General features: G+C 36.8%; 1 protein-coding gene across 2 annotated transcripts in view; it reads left to right on the plus strand.

Annotated features, from left to right (window-relative positions):
* LOC136834772 (trichohyalin-like) overlaps positions 1-20,236 on the plus strand; it is a 153,613-nt gene that overhangs the window by 18,895 nt on the left and 114,482 nt on the right. The window contains exons 2-3 of one of the 2 annotated variants that reach the window (XM_067097437.1): positions 8,369-8,598; positions 9,328-9,737. The gene's annotated coding sequence lies outside the window, so the exon portion shown is untranslated. Of the gene's footprint in view, positions 1-8,368; positions 8,599-9,327; positions 9,738-20,236 lie in introns of those variants that run through there. The other variant, XM_067097417.1, reaches the window with a different exon arrangement.

The raw sequence follows: 20,236 nt of genomic DNA on the forward strand, positions 1-20,236 counted from the left end.
AAAGTATGCCTGCACTTGACCTGCTTTTCTGTCATACAGCTGTTTATCAGACAATCGCCTTTCCTTTTCATTGACAATTACATTTCCTTATCCCGCCACGTATTGCATTCCTTCCCTCTTCCTGCGTTTGTATACTCTCTGCTGTCCCCGTGACCCCATCATGAAATTTTGCAAACTTCTTTTTACCCTTTCCACCTGAGTGTCTGGAACTGTAGTCCACAGTTAATTTATAATGCACTGATGTGGTTTTATCAAGTGAAGACCCCGTAAGGGGCAGTGACGTCAGTGCACCTCACACGGTGCATTGTAGGCATTACGTAAGGTTCTTTGCAGCGCCCCTTCGGTCCCTAGCTGCAACACCTTTCATTCCTTTTACCGTACCTCCGTCCATATTATCTTTATTCCATCTTACCTTCCACCACCTCCTAATACTTATTTCCTAGTGCAGCTGCGAGGTTTTCCTCCTGTTACACCTTTAAAGCCTTACAATTTCCCTTTCAGCGCTTGACCTTTGGCCTAAATTTCATATTCCTGGACTTAGGTCCCAGTGCTTTTGGCTAAATTTCGTATTCCAGGACTTAGGTCCCAGTGCTTGGCCTTTAATATTCCAGGACTTAGTGGCCTCTGGCCTAAATTTCATATTCCAGGACTTAGGTCCCAGCGCTTGTCCTTTGGCCTAAATTTCATATTCCAGGACTTAGGTCCCAGCGCTTGGCCTTTGGCCTAAATTTCATATTCCAGGACTTAGGTCCCAGCGCTTGTCCTTTGGCCTAAATTTCATATTCCTTTGGCCTGGCCTAAATTTCAAAGGTTTTCATATTCCAGGACTTAGGTCCCAGCATATTCCAGGACTTAGGCATTTGGCCTAAATTTCATATTCCAGGACTTAGGTCCCAGCTCTTGGCATTTGGCCTAAATTTCATATTCCAGGACTTAGGTCCCAGCGCTTGGCATTTGGCCTAAATTTCATATTCCAATTCCAATTCCAATCACGTGGAGAGAATGATTAGGTGGAAGTGCCTATTAATTCTGAAGTTTTGGGAAAACTGAAACATTGTTGGTTGGAAGAGTCGTTGGCACGGAGGAGGAGTTGGGACGGAACAGCTTTGTTATAAAGAAAGCTTGAGATAAGATGAGTCTTCTGTGTAAGTTTAGTTATGATGTAGCTGCAATTGTAGAAGTTTTCTTTACAGAGGTTTGTGCCCTGAGTACACTTATTAAAAGATGATTGTGTTTTGTTTTCTTTGGATCCATCACTTATTCATAAATGCTTATGTTTGTTATATATGTGTGTGTGTGTGTATGTCTGCACATAAAATTCTTTATATATATATATATATATATATATATATATATATATATATATATATATAAGTAGATAGATATGTTTATAGTTATGTAAAAATAAATGGCTGCTTATGTGTAAACAGTAAATGTCTGTCAATGTATAAGAAAAAGTCAATAAGAAACTGCGGCTTATTTCTGATATATTGTGTACTTAGTCGATCGCAATTTGTCACAATAGGTAGTAATTCACCGGTGTTTGATTTATCCGACAGAACCTTGATTAACTCAAGACCCAGAAGCTTGTTCGATGCTAACCTTTCCTTCTAGGATGACGTATGCGTTAGTCATTATCTGTAATTACCTCAGACTAGGAGATTATGCTCAGTTTTTATGTCTGTCTTGTTTAATAACGTTACAACTAATAAGTAGATTGTGATAAGATTTTGGGAAAAAGATTTCTGGTCAGCCCATTCCGGCTTCTGATGGATGCCGATGAAGAATTTTGATTCTTCGTTATTGAAAATACGCAAATCGTCATCCTTATCCAATCAGAGCGTATCAGTCTTGAAGGAGACGTCTAGTGAAATTTGTCAACAAGTTCAGTCTAATATTCCGTTCCCGAGAGGTTGTAGAAGCAGACATGCATAGTATACAGTTTCTTGACCCCTCGAAGGGAGGTTGTGTCATCAGTGTACAGTACTTCGCGAGGTGCACTGTAGGCATTACTGAAGGTTCTTTGCAACGTCCCTTCTGCCCCTAGCTGCAAACTCTTTCATTCCTTTTACAGTACTGTACCTCCGTTCATATATCCTTTCTTCCATCTTACGGTTCCTGTTTGGACCGGTCGATATCGTTCTCGGCTAGCACTGTGCTGGGCCCGCTTTCGATTCTCCGGCCGGCCAATGAAGAATTAGAGGAATTTATTTCTGGTGATAGAAATTCATTTCTCGGTATAATGTGGTTCGGATTCCACAATAAGCTGTAGGTCCCGTTGCTAGGTAACCAACTGGTTCTTAGCTACGTAAAATAAGTCTAATCCTTCGGGCCAGCCCTAGGAGAGCTGTTAATCAGCTCAGTGGTCTGGTTAAACTAAGGTAGACTTAACTTTTTTTCTTCCATTTTACTTTCACCCCTCTCCTGACAATTGTTTCATAGTGTAACTGCGAGGTTTTCTTCCTAAATTATTATTATACCATTAAAACCTTTTTACACTCAATTTCCCTTTCAGCGCTGCTGACCTCAGGTGCCAGCGCTTGCTTGGCCTTTGGCCAAATTGCATATTCCTTTCCTTTTTTATTACATACTTCCTTGACGGAAGGTTGCAATCTAAATAACGGGCTTTTTAGGGCTTCTTTAAATTTTCTTCAACGGGAACATCATATTCTTAGAGAAGATAGGTTTTAGTTCTTATTTTAAGGGATTTTTAAACATGGCATTTTTATTTGTTTCAGTTTATGCATCTTCATATGTAATTCATTGGTCTGCATTTTTTGTTTACATTAAGAGTTTTGGGGATTTCTCAGAAGCAAGGAAAATCTAGTAGTAAAAATTCAATCAGGAAGCACCATGCCATCATATTGTTATGTATTTTAAAATCATGTGCGAAAAACACTTGGCATACATCTCAACATGAATTGCAACTCTCTCTCTCTCTCTCTCTCTCTCTCTCTCTCTCTCTCTCTCTCTCTCTCTCTCTCTCTCTCTCTCTCTCTATATATATATATATATATATATATATATATATATATATATATATATATATATATATATATATATATATATATATAGGGTGGTTTCCGAAATTGCTAGGTTTCTGGTTTTAGCAAGTTCCTTGGAATGAGGTTGTGAGTCTCATGAGCTTCCTCGACCTGAGTGCAACCTTCCACAGTAAAAAAAAAAATGTTTAGATCAAACCAAGATCCTTGCTCACTCTATGTTATGGTGAGTATACACACACACACACACACACGAACTTCCTAACCTTTGGAACCTAAGTATATAGACATATAATAATATATATATATATATATATATATATATATGTGTGTGTGTGTGTGTGTGTGTGTGTGTGTGTGTGTGTATGTGCAGTGGAAGTGAGCAGACCATTAAACCACAATGAGACAGAGACGAAGAAAAACTCGGAAGAAAGCAAGTTGTCCATCGGCAAACTTTTCTTCACGAATGAATGAGATTTTCCCAAATGTAAGCAACTAGCAGAGGCTCCTGCAGTTCTCTAAATCTTTGAAGTTTAGCACTGGTCATAAAGTTTTCTTTAATTTGACCGTAAGCTTCACTGAAAACAGTTAATAATATCAAACTTCCAGTTTTTTAAATGGACAAGCAAACGATAACTACGTAATAGGAACGGTCCTACTTTTACGAGTACACTCTGGGGTAAAATCCCTTTCCTTAATGGGAAATATCTAGATTCAATGGACTTCAGATTTGGTCACTCTCTAAATGTGTGTATGGAGTTTAGATCGTCTTGCTTCTTCGTTTTCGTTTAATGTTTGGTTCTTACTCCATATAACTTACCTCTTCACACACTGCACCGTCTCTAGAATGCCTACAACGGTGGTTCTTAAACTTTTTTGCCTTGCGCCCCCCTCTGCATTATGTATAGATCCCACGCCCCCCTACCCCTGAAATTTTTGCCAACTATAAACTATATACTATTATACTTATCATAGCAATAAAAGACAATTCATAAACAAGATTTGAAATTAAAATTTATATATATTTTGAATTTTTGGCCTGTTTTGAGATAATTAGAAAACATATGGAAGCAGTGATAATGTTTTTGGCAATTTTGCAATTAACATCACAAATTGAAAAAATAATAGACACCATCTGGCAACCCTGCTTGCGCGCCCCCTTGGAAGCTTCTGGCGCCCCTCCCCCGTTAAGAATCACTGGTCTACAAAATCCTTTCAAAAGTCTTGAAGTCCATCCATCCCTAAGGAGCACTCAGGATGTTTTAGTGCCTGATTTTTCCAGAACATTATCAAAATAAGTTGGAACATGAAGGGGTTATTAATGTTTAGTATATGTATATATATATATATATATATATATATATATATATATATATATATATATATATATATATATATATATATATATATTATATAGTTATATATATTTTGTGTATAACAATATATATATGTAAATTATATATGTGTTTGTGTATGTATGTATGTATGCATGTATGTATATATGACATTAATCCCTGTTGTTCAATCATCTTTACGGTCATTATTGTGTTTGGATCTTGGAGACTGTATCCTTGATTAATGCCTTGACTATACCATATCGATGGTCTTTCATTATCACTAGCCGTCGTTTCTTTGCAAGCAAGGTATTTGGTATCATTTTGCTTCTGTTGTAGCTACAGTTGCCATTGTGTTCGTATTTACTCTTTTTTAATCGCTTATTCATTCCTTTGTTTTGATTGATTTTTCTACTTTTCCTGTTTAGTTGTAAGAATACTTCTGATGGTAACGACGTCAAACTTAATAGTAACAACAAGTAAAAAATGCGCCGACGTTTCTTTGGCGCAATCGAGTTTTCTCTACATTCGCTACAGCGTACAATCAAGGCCACCGAAAATATATCTATCTTTTGATGGCCTCGGTATAATGCTGTATGAGCCTCGGCCCACGAAACTTCAACCACTGCCCGGTGGTGGCCTATCCTATAGCGTTTCGAGAAACGCGATTATGGCCAACTTTAACCTTAAATAAAATAAAAAATAAAAAAAAATACCGAGGCTAGAGGGCTACAATTTGGTATGTTTGATGATTGAAAGGTGGATGATCAACATAACAATTTGCATCCCTCTAGCCTCAGTAGTTTTTAAGATCTGAGGGCGAACAAAAAATTTGCGGACGGACATGCAAAGCCGGCACAATAATTTTCTTTTACAGAAAACTAATATTAGTACATTATTATCGTTATTACTATTAACGTTTAGAGATTACTAGAAAAAGTAAAAATTAGTATCGAAGAGCTGAAGGGTGCTTACGTATGAAAATTCAAAATTCCAATTAAAATTTTTAGAGGCCAATGTACCTCCTAAAAATAAAAGCAGTAGAATATAATTACTGATTGTATAAATGTAATTTCCAGCATAAACTTTGCTTCTCTTCCCTTGTAACGGAACTTTATTGGAGTTTTGTACTCCTTTTTTTTTAGTGATGCCAAATTACTGAGAACTGCAAATTATTGCTTTTTCCTAGTACCATCTTGGAAACAAGTTTAAATCCCATTTAAGGAAAACGTAGACAAAGACACATCACAAAGCTACAGAAGAAGCAGTTTTGAATCTTAATCTGATTGCTGTTTGATAACTTTTCCCCTGGATTTTTTTTATGTCTGTTATATTTATCTCATTTATGTCCCGAAACAAATCAAGGAACTGCAAATAGAAATAACGCTCTTTAATATAGAAATAACTTTTTAATATAGAAATAACTTTATCTAACACAGAAATAACTTTATTTAATATAGAAATGACTTTTTAAATAGAGAAACAATTTCATCTATCGTAGAAACAATTTATTTGAAGTAACGAGTACCTAAGGTTAAATGATGAAGTGTTATACTCTGATACAATTTTAAGCAGTATCGCTCCCAAAAATACACCCAGTTGTGAAGAGTTCAGATTCTCCCTGGTACTCTAGTAAAAGTCACTGGAAATTTATCATTTATTATTAAATAAAAATACATTGCAAATACATTTCAAGGTACAAAATATTTCAAAAACTAGTATAGTCTTTACTATTTACAAAATAAACTTTTTGAACAGTAAAAGTAAAAAGATGAGCGAAGAGGGATGAAGGGGGACGGGGTGGAATAAATCAGTACAATAAACTGTAGAAAATGTATGAATGGCGGATTGTTCGAAAGTCGATGAAAAAGCGACAATAAATTTGCGAATAAATACTTGTACATATACATGTGCTCTTGTGATCGTATATTTGGATCTCTTTATACATAAGACCAGATTTATAAAAAAAATTCAAGGAGATTTCTTTATCTTTTTGTATTTTGCTATGCTATAATATTTATATTATACATATATATATATATATATATATATATATATATATATATATATATATATATATATATATATATATATATATATATATATATATATATATACACATTACATACATATCAGAACAGTAATTTAGAAAACTTAAGATATTTTGCAAATCAAAATTTTTTGTAAAATTTCATAAGGATTATACACAGTTTAATTGGTGACATATGATTTCAACAACGATGTCTCTCATCAAATGTCTTGGCAAAAAGATTATATATCATCATCAGAAAAATTACATTAATTACTGTTCATGGATACATATATATATATATATATATATATATATATATATATATATATATATATATATATATGTGATGAGCATTTACTGCACAAATGAATGAAAACATATGACAGAATGTTACATATAAGAAGTCAGTTGCGTTATAATACCAATGTACATTATCACTTCTTAACGCTTTGATGATCCGTGGCAAGATGGTAGCAAATTATCCGTTACCGAATTCCTTCTCACTGGTAATTCTGGTCTTTCCAGTGTGTGGTTCTTGTGGGATAATTTCCCATATCTTACCCATTTCATTGCACCTTAATTAATAGTTTGAAGTCTCTATTTACACAATGAACTCTCCTCGTGAAAACGGAAGATAGAAATAAATCGAAGTCGATTAATCATTTTTCCATATTTTGTAACACTGGCTTAGTAAAGTTGCCTGGCGCAATATCCCCTATAATCTTTTGCACAATCTTGGATTTTCGATTTGAATGATCATACATCCATACCAACGAAAATGTTAAATTATTTGACATTTTACTCTTAGATTTCTTCATTAAATTTATACCACTTGAGTTATTTGAATAGCAATCTATATTTACACTTCTGAATTGTCTTTAAACTTATCCTAACGCGGCCCAATTCTAAGTCTATCAGGAATTCTAATCTATTGAAAGACTATTGAGTAGTGAAAAAGTAACATCCAGATCCAGGAATGAAAAATGTTCAGTGAAGGATAAAGACAGTTGCATCAGTCAAATTGTTTCACTAGGCAAAAAAAAAAAAAAAAAAAAAGTTTTTGCACTGAGCTGCTCGAGTCTACAAGCATCCATTTTGTAGCGAATGCTTTTCCTTTTTATTCTGACTTGAACTTTGAGTGTTTATTTTACATCCTGGCTGAATGTAGACAGAGTAAATGGATAGTAGCAAATTAAAAGGAATGAATACAGTTTGTACAAAAATACGTCTCATATTTCAGCAGAGGTAGAACTAGGACAGAAAATGTTGCCGTTTAGTAGCAGTCATGTAGAGCGTACGAATTGAACGAGTAACTTGTTTTAATGGAGACCAGGAAATCCCATGTCGACTAGCTTTGTAATAGTTATCTGGTTGATCTTCATGTTCACATTTCAGAGTTCGATTCGAGTTATCAGCCCGAGTTATTGTCGTATCCCCAAGTGCTGTGTCAAAGGCGAAGAGAGAGAGAGAGAGACAGACAGACAGAGACAGAAAGTCTTGTATTAATGCTGCAGTGTCCACTTAAAATCATTATCTTATTCATTTTGTTCGTTAAAACAACCAAATGCCATTTGAATGTTCGACGAATTAGAATATAAGTTTATACAGTCGTTCTTAGTATATGCGATTATTGAAATTAAAAACTGAATTGAGATTACAATGTTCAGTAAAAAACTTGATAAAGCTATGTGCCTAATCTTCCCTTCCACTTGCACTATGTATTAGGAGGTGTAGTCGACATGTGAAAGATTGAATTTACCGATAAAAATGTTAGAAACCCCAAATAGAATTGCATGTTGCAATTTTATGGTCGACATTTAATTACTAAAGATACTTGGCTTGAATGCTTATGAAAATGAAATCAGGAACTGAATGGAGGATATTCGTACTTGAGACCGTTAGATTGCCACCATGCATGTTGATATTCAACATTCACCAATTGGAAGGAATTGTACCAGAATTCAGGTTAAGACCAAAAATATTTCGGTCCCCATTTCTAGATGACATCGTTTAACCCATGAAGAGAGCTTGCGCCTGGAGGCAAAGAGGACTGTTGTGGGCCATTGGATCATCTGTTTCACCGAAGATGGTCCCTGGACTCATCGGAATTTCTTGTAAGTTCTCCAGCAATAGATGAGCAATATGGACGCGGCCAGACTCTTGCTGAGCGCTGAGGGAATTGTGAGCTGGAATGCGGTGTCAGCGTTGCTCTTGCTCCGCGTCTGAAAAGGTGAGAACGAAATATTTAGTTAATGGCGAAGATGAAAATAATATTCCACTCTTATGCAAACGTATGAAAGCTTTTCAAAAAAAAAAAAATTAGACTACAGGCATCATATCGTAAAGGTAGTATCTACATGTAAAACTATATATACAGACTGATTATTTATCGGTCACTCTCGATAAGTTTTAAAACTTGTTTGTTTACGAAGGCATTTTCGTTATCAGTGAAGGCATCAGCATTAGCTGATAGTCCTCTTAGGAATAGAGTCGAGAGAATAGCTAAAGAATTTCCCTTTTAAGTGGGCCTTTTCTAAAATTTCATCTGTTATTATAGAATTAATAATAATAAAAATAATGTATATTTATAATAAAACACCATTCGCAATATGATTAGTGATCCATGGCTATGATAAAACTTTACTATTGTCAACTCGTCTGGATGCATCGCATTCTTTTCAGTGACGGCATTCATTACTCTAAAAAAGAAAAGCGAATGGAAGCCTATGCTTCATGAAAGACCATTCCGATATCATTGTAATACAACATGAAAATTTGCAATGAAAACAATGTAATATTCCTTTCCCTCAAAAAATCACAATCAATTCCAACGATAGAAAATTCAATCGCGTCAACCAACCTTCGCGTAATCTTCATGAAACTGGTCCGCTATTTTCCGAAGTTTAAGTCCTAAACTGTAGCATTTCCTAATGCGTTCCTCATTTTCTCGTAATTTCAGGTGTCTGCCGCCACAGCGGAAACAGGCGCTCGACAAGAGAAACCACACATCGAAGCAGAATTTCTTCAAGAGGCGGAGGTGGCAGAACCCGTGAATTTGACAGGTGTGAAACGGAAGGCGATGACGATGATGATGATGATTTACGTTGCTGATGAATTCATCTTGCATCTGGGGGCCACTATCCACTGGTTGTCGCTGCTGCTGCACGTGTCTGGCATTGAGAATATTCTTCAGGTCCTCTAAGGAGTGACACATGTTGACAGCCTCCTCAGAGGAAGGTTGCATCCTGCTGAGTTCCCGCTGTCGGAATACTGACGGCGCAGCACGCGAAAGAATTCTTGTGGCGGTATGATAATCGGGACTTGCGTCAATGTACACCAGACCCTGAAAACTACTTGGGATGACGTCAGGTAAGCGTTGCATGCCTGTAAGAAAAAAAATGCTCTTATTGTTTTGGCGAGTTAAAAAGTCTTCTATAAAAATATGGATTACTTTGAACTAGATACAGTCATCTACGATTGGCTATCTGAAGGAACGATTTTGCATTTTGGACTTGGCTATTCATGTGTTGATTTGTTTGAAAATGTTGCTAGAGTAATGATATCTAGGCCTTAATTAATTAGTTTTGTTCACATTTGTACAATAATAGCGAAGATATAGGAACGTGGAAAGCCTTATTATAAAATACTTTCTCTCTCTCTCTCTCTCTCTCTCTCTCTCTCTCTCTCTCTCTCTCTCTCTCTCTCTCTCTCTCTCTCTTTCTTTTACGGTCATGTATAAAATTAAGTTTTCTCGCATCCCCCCATTTACATAATTAATAGACGTAGAATAAGTTTTCTTATGAATATAAGAACAACTCATTTGCGTGCTAAAACTTAGTCCTTTGGAAATTCAGCCCATTTTTTTTCCTCTCTCTCTAGTGTCCGACACGGTAACTGAATCGTTTGATCGGCTTCCTATTATCCTTACACACGCTCAAATACACAACATACTTAAATCTCCTGAAGTGGTCATTCGTTACAAAAAACCTGGATATGTAACTAATCTTGGGTGGCTAGCGGCGAAATATTCATCGGGTGTAATTAGAATTAAATGAAAATATTGCTGATAAAACAACGATGCCCGTAAATTTGTGCAAAACGAGTTAATTTCTTGTTATATTCTTTCTCGTTTTGTAACATACAAGCGATACATGTTTGGTTCAAGAAGTCAAAATTAGAAAAAATTGGGGCTAAGTGAATAATGAAGGAATATAGTTTACAATTATTTTTATTTAAACTGAAACACAAGCTGGTACGTCTAGGGAAATATGAGGTATGTTAAAGACTTAATTGATCATAACAATTTGATCTGAAAATTCAGTAAAACTAACATAAATTATGCCCCTCGCGTTGATTTTCAGGGCACATGTACTGTATTTTTTAAATATACGCTTACGGAAAAATAGCCCATGCAGATCGTCAAAGCCTGTTATATTTAAACAAAAGACAATTATAAATATGTACCAGCACACAAGACCATCACATGCCACGAGATAAATCAGAAAAAAAACGAAAATTACTTTTCTTACCATTACGACAAGATTCTCCCATCTCGAAATCCAGAGCTTGCAAAGCACTCGAAAATTCCGTTGCACTGAAACCACTCTCATCACAAACGTAGCCGAAAGGAACAGCAATTGTTTGAACGAGTAAATCCATTGCTGTACTGATAACGAATCAGTCCACCAGCAAAGAGATCACGTGACAGACGTTTACGCTCTGACTAGGAGCCACCGACCGTCAGCCGGGACGACTGTAGAGAGGGGGATGCTGTCGCTACGATACCAGCCCGCACACTGAGATACAGCAGACTCAGGAGCTACAAGTTCCTGAGGACCGTCGTGGAAGGGAGGTCGATAGGGGTAACCAAAGCGCTGAGAGGGTTCTCTGCCAGCTTCGAGCTCTGTGTGTTTCTGTGTGTGTGTGTGTGTGTGTGTTTTTTTTTTTTTGTGGTGGTGAGGGTTGTTATTCTTAATTCAGGTGGGTTGCTGTGTTCTGACCTCTTGATGGGAAACAACGAGAAAGGGTTGTTTGAATATATCCTATATGTGTGAATGACTTCTGTTCCGTTAGAAAATTAATATTGAAGAGTATTATATACTCACAAATGTGCGCGTGCACACACACCACACACACACACATAAATATACAAATATATGTATGTATGTATATATATATATATATATATATATATATATATATATATATATACGAGTATATATATATATTATATATATATATATAGATACATGTATTTAAATATATACGTATGTATACAGTATGTTTATGATATTCTTCAGTATTATTATTTCAATAGCTGAAGTCATTGGTACTAATAAGTTATATTATATATATATATAAAATATATTATATATATATATATATATATATATATATATATATATATATATATATATATATATGTGTATATACTGTATATATTTATATATGTATGCATGTATGTATGTATATACATATATATTTGTATGTGTATAATTTTTTTTTGCTTTGTGTTTCCATAATTATATTCGTGGTAAATTTCTTTAAGTTTAACTTCCTGATTTACGTATCTTTTGCAATGAATTAATAACACAATGCTCATTAATTTTTGATATGGCTTAACCAAGCCTACCACTTTTGTCTAAATTATCTCTCAAGGGGGGAAAAATGCGGGGAAAGGAAACTGTACTAAATTAACGACACATGCGGATGGAGAATACAGGAAAAATATTGAGTGTCCGGAGATTGGCGGTACGTACGTCTTGATCAACGTTAACCGATAGCCGAGCGTCTATGTTACCACATTAAATTTATCTTCCTGTTAAGCGTGAGTTATTAATAACAGATTAATTATAGCTACTAAATCTGGCGTCACAACACCTACGTTATTGACGCCGTAATAAATTAAAAAAGAAACTAAAAAATTAATAACCTTAAAAGTAGTTTCTTAAGACAACTACCTAAACATATATATATATATATATATATATATATATATATATATATATATATATATATATATATATATATAAATTCTGATTCACATCAGGATCGAACCCAGGTCTTCAGTTGAAAGACGAGGCCGCTGCCAACCAAGCCACACAAGAAGTTGGAACCTGAGTACCACTGTACCTAAGGCTTTACCTGGGCAGGCAAACTGCTTGCATGCCAGCGTGTTTTCCCCAATTTCCCGACTCAGCAGTGATCCAGGTTGACAGCATTTCATTCGAATTATCCTTTCTGAGTGAATATGATAGAAATAATCAACACACAGTCATGTGTGGAGCAGAAATAAATTTCTGACTCACATCAGGATCAAACCCAGGTCTTTCAGTTGAGAGACGAGACAGCTGCCAACCAAGCCATGCGAGTCATAAAAGAAGTTGGAACCTGAATATCACTGTACCTAAAGCTTTACCTGGGCAGGCAAACTGCTTGCATACCAGCGTGTTTTCCCAACTTCCCGACTCAGCAGTGACCTAATTGACAGCATTTCTTTCGAATTATCCTTTCTGAGTGAATATGATAGAAATAATCAACACAGTCACAGGTGGAGCAGAAATAAATTTCTGACTCACATCAGGATCGAACCTAAGTCTTTCAGTTGAGAGACGAGACTGCTGCCAACCAAGCCACGCAAGTCATAAAAGAAGTTGGAACCTGAATATCACTGTACCTAAAGGCTTTACCTGGGCAGGCAAACTGCTTGCATACCAGCGTGTTTTCCCCAACTTCCCGACTCAGCAGTGACCCAATTGACAGCATTTCATTCGAGTTATCATTTTTGGGTGAATATGATAGAAATATTCAACACACGGTCATGTGTAGAACAGAAATAAATTTCTGACTCACATCAGGATTGAACCCAGGTCTTTCAGTTGAAAGATGAGACTGCTGCCAACCAAGCCACACAAGTCGGAAAAGGAGTTGGAACCTGAGCTTGCCCAGGAAGGATGATAATTACCCTCTTCATCAATGAACTCTGAGAAGAAACGATTTCCAAGCTCCCAAGGTTGGGGCACTGGTTGGGAACTGAACAAGCGCAAAGTGCAACGCAGAGACTGAGGGCAATAATACGAAATACACTTTCCCCTAAATGAATTCTTGGCATGGGGGAATTATGATAAAAACTAAGTGATGCAGAGTACAATACAAAAATAACAAAAATACTTTAATTATCTGGAAAACAGAAATAAAGTAATAAAGAGCATTCTGTTAATGGGAAATCAAGCTGCAATGATTTTCTTATCAGATCCTCCAAAGAATTCTGCTTACTCTTCTGGAGAAGACACTCCCCTTCAAGGGTGCCCTCAAAGAACTGGCCTCCGTAAGGAGCCTTTGGCTGTCACCCTTGGGGCCATCACCAGGCCCGCTTCCCCAGCCTGGCAGGACACCTGCCTTCCTCTGAAGAAGCAGCCTCTGGGTTGGACCCTTTCCTTCAAGGCGGCCCTCAAGAGACTGGCGAGCCTTTGGAGCTTTTGGGCCTCAACCTTGAATTTCAGTCCTTGGGCACTCTCAAGGCCCACTTCCCCAGCCTGTCAGGACACCTGCCTTCCTCCAAAGAAGCAGCCTCTGGGTCGGACCCTTCCCTCCAAGGCTGCCCTCAAGAGACTGGCGAGCCTTGGAGTTCTTGGGCCCTCTCCAGGCCTGCTTCCCCAGACTGGCAGGATGCCTGCCTTCCTACAAAGAAGCAGCCTCTGGGTCGGACCCTTCCCTTCAAGGCTGCCCTCAAGAGTGGCGAGAGTTAGGGGCTTTTGAGCCTTATCCTTAAGGTGCTTGGGCCCTCTCCAGGCTCTCTTCCCCAGCCTGGCAGGATACCAGTCTTCCTCTGAGGAAGCAGCCTCTGGGTTGGACCCTTCCTTTCAAAGATGCCCTCAAGAGACTTGTGAGCCTTGGGGGCTTTTGAGTCTCATCCTTGAAGTTCTTGGACCCTCTCCAGGCCCACTTCCCCAGCCTGGCAGAATACCTGCCTTCCTCCAAGGAAGCAGCCTCTGGGTCGGACCCTTCCCTCCAAGACTGCCCTCAAGAGACTGGTGAGCCTTGGGGGCTTTCGGGCCTCATCCTTGAAGCTCCTGGACCCTCTCCAGCCCTGCTGTCCTCAACCTGGCAGGATACCTGCCTTCCTCCGAGGAAGCAGCCTCTGGGTCGGACCCTTCCCTTCAAGGGTGCCCTCAAGAGACTGGTGAGCCTTGGGGGCTTTTGGACCTCATCCTTGAGGTGCTTGGACCCTCTCCAGGCCTGCTTCCCCAGCCAGACAGGATACATTCTTTCCTCCGAGGAAGCAGCCTCTGGGTCGGACCCTTCCCTTCAAGGTCGCCTTCAAGAGACTGGGGAGCCTTGGGGGCTTTTGGGCCTTATCCTTGAAGTTTGGGCCCTCTTCAGGCCTGCTTCCCCAGCCTGGCAGGATACCTGCTTCCTCCGAGGAAGCAGCCTCTGGGTCGAACCCTTCACTTCAAGGGTGTCCTCAAGAGACTGGGGAGCCTTGGGGGCTTTTGGGCCTCATCCTTGAAGTTTTTGGGCCCTCTCCAGCCCTGCTTCCCCAGCCTGGTAGGATACCTGCCATCCTCCAAGGAAGCAGCCTCTGGGTCGGACCCTTCCCTTCAAGGGTATCCTCAAGAGACTGGAGAGCCTTGGGGGCTTTTGGGCCTCATCCTTGAAGTTCTTGGGCCCTCTCAATCCTGGCAGGATATCTGCCTTCCTCTTCTTCTTCTTGTTTTCTCGTTGTCTTCTGAATTTCCATTTCCATTGTCTTGATGAATTTCTGTTGTAGCTTCTTTATCGTCTCGTTTTAAATGATCTGCGTTGATATCCAAGTCCCTTCACCATTTTCAAGACGATTTGAACCATCCCGGTGATTTTCCCTGGAGACTTTAGAATTTGGCGCATGCGCGAATGGCATTTCTCTCGTCCTTCCAGGAGCCGGAGACTGAAGGATTCCAAAATGCCTTCAAGGAAAAGGAAGGAAGAAGTCCTCGGAAAGTAAACACCCTGGTTACGCCAACACAGTATTTCTGCTCTGCTGTCGTTAAATGATACTTAGTCAAATCCTTGCAGACATTCCTGTGTGTGTGTGTATGTATATGTATATATATATATATATATATATATATATATATATATATATATATATATATATATACATATATATATAATATATATACATATATATATATGTATATATATATATATATATATATAGATAGATAGATATGTAGGTAGATAGATATATCAGTTATTGTTGGTGTAATTAACTGAAGTAAAAAATTATTACAGTATTACGTTTTATGATGGAATCCTTATTGTTTTAGTTGTACGACGTGATCGGGGCTGAATACTCTGCTAGAATTACCGTTGTTTTGAACAGGATATCACCAAAAGCATGCTGATCTGATAGGAATCGCCCAACTGTCAGCAAAGGCCATTGCGGTAGGGTTTGAATTTTATGGTTTACAGTCTCTCCATGAATATGTATTGCCGTCGGCCTCGGTCATTTTACTCTCTTTGTAAACGGCCCAGGTTTCTTCCTTCGTACAACCGAAATAGCGGCACTTTCTTCATAAAATATAATAATTTTTTAACTTGGGTTGATTACATCAACAGCACACACACAATATTTACATATATATATATATATATATATATATATATATATATATATATATATATATATATATATATATATATATATATATATATATATATGGAATTTCTATTGAAACCATTAGAATTATTTGCAGAGACTTCTTTTAGACTCAGAATGTTTCTTCTTTTTCTCTTCGCGCAAGCTTCTCCTGAGGAGAAAAAAAGAGGAAATATAGACAGTCAGCCTAAATAAAAGATAATCTCTGCAAATAATGCCACTGACCTCAAAAAAATTGCATAAGAGCGAAATTTGCGCCCAGATAGTGTGTGTATGTATGTATGTATATATATATATATATATATATATATATATATATATATATATATATATATATATATATATATATATATATATATATATATGTATATATATATATATATATATATATGTATATATATATATATATATATATATATATATATATATATATATATATATATATATATATATATATATATATATCTCCAAGTAAGGTGAGTCTCGACTCACGATACAGTCTCGAAGGCGAAGGGAAAGGGCGCCATTGTTACCTCAATATTCTAGAATCTATTATATAAGGAAGACGTCCCAACGCTAAACATTCAAACAACCTCTGTCCAGTTGTTCATCCCTTAACCATTTGTTTGTTTTTCTTCTCTCGTCCTTTCTTGCTCTTCCTGGGATCTTGAGAAATCTTGTTTTAGTCTTATTACTTCTGCGGTTTAGGTATGTCCTGTGCCTATTCCCCCTGTTTTTTATGTGTCTTATATTTTATATGTATATATCGATGTTTTAATGTGACTTTTTGTAAGAAGGATTTTTAATCATTGCAGCCTTGAAAATGCGACGATAGCAATTGTCGTGAAACGTCGGCATAATAAACTAATTGCAACAATGGTGCCCTTTCCCTTCGCCTTCAATAATATATATATATATATATATATATATATATATATATATATATATATATATATATATATATATATATATATATATATATATATATATATATATATATATTATAATGTGTGTGTATTCGTCATTGGCAAACTCCATTTGGAGTTGTATTGGTAGTGCACGTATTTAGACTATACATGTATTGTGCAAACATATTTGTATGTATGCACGCACATTTACTTAGGTGATTACTTATTTACCTTTACTTATTCATAAGGAAATAATTACTTATTTACCTTAATTATTCATAAGGAAATAACCAGGATGTAAGTGGATTTTGAAGTATCGCCTTTGGAATATAAACAGCTAGATAATATTTCAGTCGGAATATTCTTCATTTTTTTCCAGCCATGTGAGTATTGAGTACTCGTGCGCCTTGGTAAGTCAACAGGTATCAATAGACATTTAACGGATGGAGGCTAAGGCCCCACCGAATCCGTCGCGTGCGTCCAACACTGCGAAAGCAGCCTCGTCCGTCTATAAGCGTGTCCGTCTTCTGAGTGTGTGGCCCAACCAGACAAACGAGTAACGGTTACAAGACGGACAGTTTAGCAGCACTTGCCGTCATGGAGGAAGCGTGCGAGTTTTTGCTCTGACTCATTGCTGTCAACCAAATTAGAAGTGTTGAACAACAGAAAAATCTGGACTCATGACATAAATTTAGAACGAGGAAAGGGTGGAGAATATGCAACACCCTTTCATAAGTTACGACAGCATCCAGACAAGTTTTTTAATATTGTCGGATGTCGCCGAAAACCTTTGACTTGATTCACGAGGGCATTATATCTCGAATATCAAAATTTGATAACAATTACAGAAGATCAATATTAACTGAAGAGAGACTTGTAGTAACTCTGAGGTAAGGATTACTGATTTCGAAATTTGTAAAGTTGCACTTTATTTTATTGAGTAGAAAAAATTCAGATGTGTAGATTGTGTGTGAACTGAACACTAGGCACAGTAACTCCTGAAACAAAGGTATTTACATCAATGTATCCATTAAAATATAATGAAAAAAACTACTTGAATCCTTTATCATAACCACAAATCATCACATTTGATTATGACTCAAAGCTGGGCAGGTGGTTCAAATGCAGGTTGTTGTAGGTCTACGTTTGAGTGGGGCAAGGTGGGAGATGGTGTCTGGCTCGGAGACGTACGTCCAACTGCGGCTAAAAAAAAATCGTTTTGTTTCTTGTGCGAGCAGTCCAGTAATGCATCTGACGCCACCCACGCGCATGTGCCGTATGGGGCCACTCGTAATTGAATTATGGCAGTTGATCGAAACGCACAAAACGCTTAGCCGTCTTGGACGCAAGCGATGGATTCGGTGGGGCCTTAGCCGTCGTTCTCGTTATGACGCTAGATTACAGAAACCAGTCATTTAGTCAGTCTTTTAAATCTCCCTTTTCTCCTTACCCCAGAACACGATTAAAGACAAATGGTCAAAATGGGTCATTTTATGCTTCAGCAAAATTTGATGGATTTCCCAGGGAGTTAGGCCGAAGAGTCAAACTGATTGTATTTTGATACTGACTATAGCATAAAAAAAAAAAAATTGGGAAAATAGACGTAACTGCATATATTTGAACGATAGAGGCAAACTTTTTAAACCTTGATTCAGCGTTACTGAGATTCTTACTGTAAATATATATATATATATATATATATATATATATATATATATATATATATTATGTATGTTGTATGTATATTATATATATATACATGATATAAATATATATATAAAATATCTGGTCTTCTGGAAAATATAAGGGTTTCCGAAAAAGTTACGCAAACACCAATAAAACGACATCAAAACGGACGAAATTTTACTTTTGACTTGTACGCGAGGATCGTCTTCATCTCACGTGAACCTAGTTAAAATCAGGCTGTCCTACCACAGTTCCATGTGTGTGTATTATATATATATATATATATATATATATATATATATATATATATATATATATATATATATATATATATATCGAGTAGGGTGAGTCTCGACTCAGGATACAATCTCGAAGGCGAAGGGAAAGGGCACCATTGTTAACTCAATATTCTAGAATCTATTATGTAAGGAAGACGGTCCCAGCACTAAATACTTAAACAACCTCTGTCCAGTTGTTCATCGTTTAACCTTTAGTTTATGTTTTTCTTCTCTCGTCCTTTCTTGCTCTTCCTGGGTTCTTGAGAAAACTTATGTTTTAGTCTCACTACTTCTGCGGTTTAGGTATGTCCTGTGCCTATTCCCCCTGTTTTTATTTGTCTTATATTTTATATGTATATATCGATGTTTTAATGTGACTTTTTGTAAGAAGGATTTTTAATCATTGCAGCCTTGAAAATGCGACGATAGCAATTGTCGTGAAACGTCGGCATAATAAACTAATTGCAACAATGGTGCCCTTTTCCTTCGCCTTCAATAATATATATATATATATATATATATATATATATATATATATATATATATATATATATACAGTATATATATTTTTATATATATAATCTCGAATATGAAGGGAAATATATATATATATATATATATATATATATATATATATATATATATATATATATATATATATATATATATATATAGTGTGTGTGTGTATTCGTCATTGGCAAACAACATTTGGAGTTGTATTGGTAGTGCACGTATTTAGACTATACATGTATTGTGCACACATATTTGTATATGTATGCACGCACATTTACTTAGGTGATTACTTATTTACCTTTACTTATTCATAAGGAAATAATTACTTATTTACCTTAATTATTCATAATGAAATAACCAGGATGTAAGTGGATTTTGAAGTATCGCCTTTGGAATATAAACATTTAGATAATATTTCAGTCGGAATATTCTTCATTTTTTTCCAGCCATGTGAGTATTGAGTACTCGTGCGCCTTGGTAAGTCAACAGGTATCAATAGACATTTAACGGAGGCTAAGGCCCCACCGAATCCGTCGCGTGCGTCCAACACTGCGAAAGCAGCCTCGTCCGTCTATAAGCGTGTCCGTCTTCTGAGTGTGTGGCCCAACCAGACAAACGAGTAACGGTTACAAGACGGACAGTTTAGCAGCACTTGCCGTCATGGAGGAAGCGTGCGAGTTTTTGCTCTGACTCATTGCTGTCAACCAAATTAGAAGTGTTGAACAACAGAAAAATCTGGACTCATGACATAAATTTAGAACGAGGAAAGGGTGGAGAATATGCAACACCCTTTCATAAGTTACGACAGCATCCAGACAAGTTTTTTAATATTGTCGGATGTCG

Source organism: Macrobrachium rosenbergii, chromosome 4 (assembly GCF_040412425.1).
Source record: "Macrobrachium rosenbergii isolate ZJJX-2024 chromosome 4, ASM4041242v1, whole genome shotgun sequence".
Taxonomy (NCBI): domain Eukaryota; kingdom Metazoa; phylum Arthropoda; class Malacostraca; order Decapoda; family Palaemonidae; genus Macrobrachium; species Macrobrachium rosenbergii.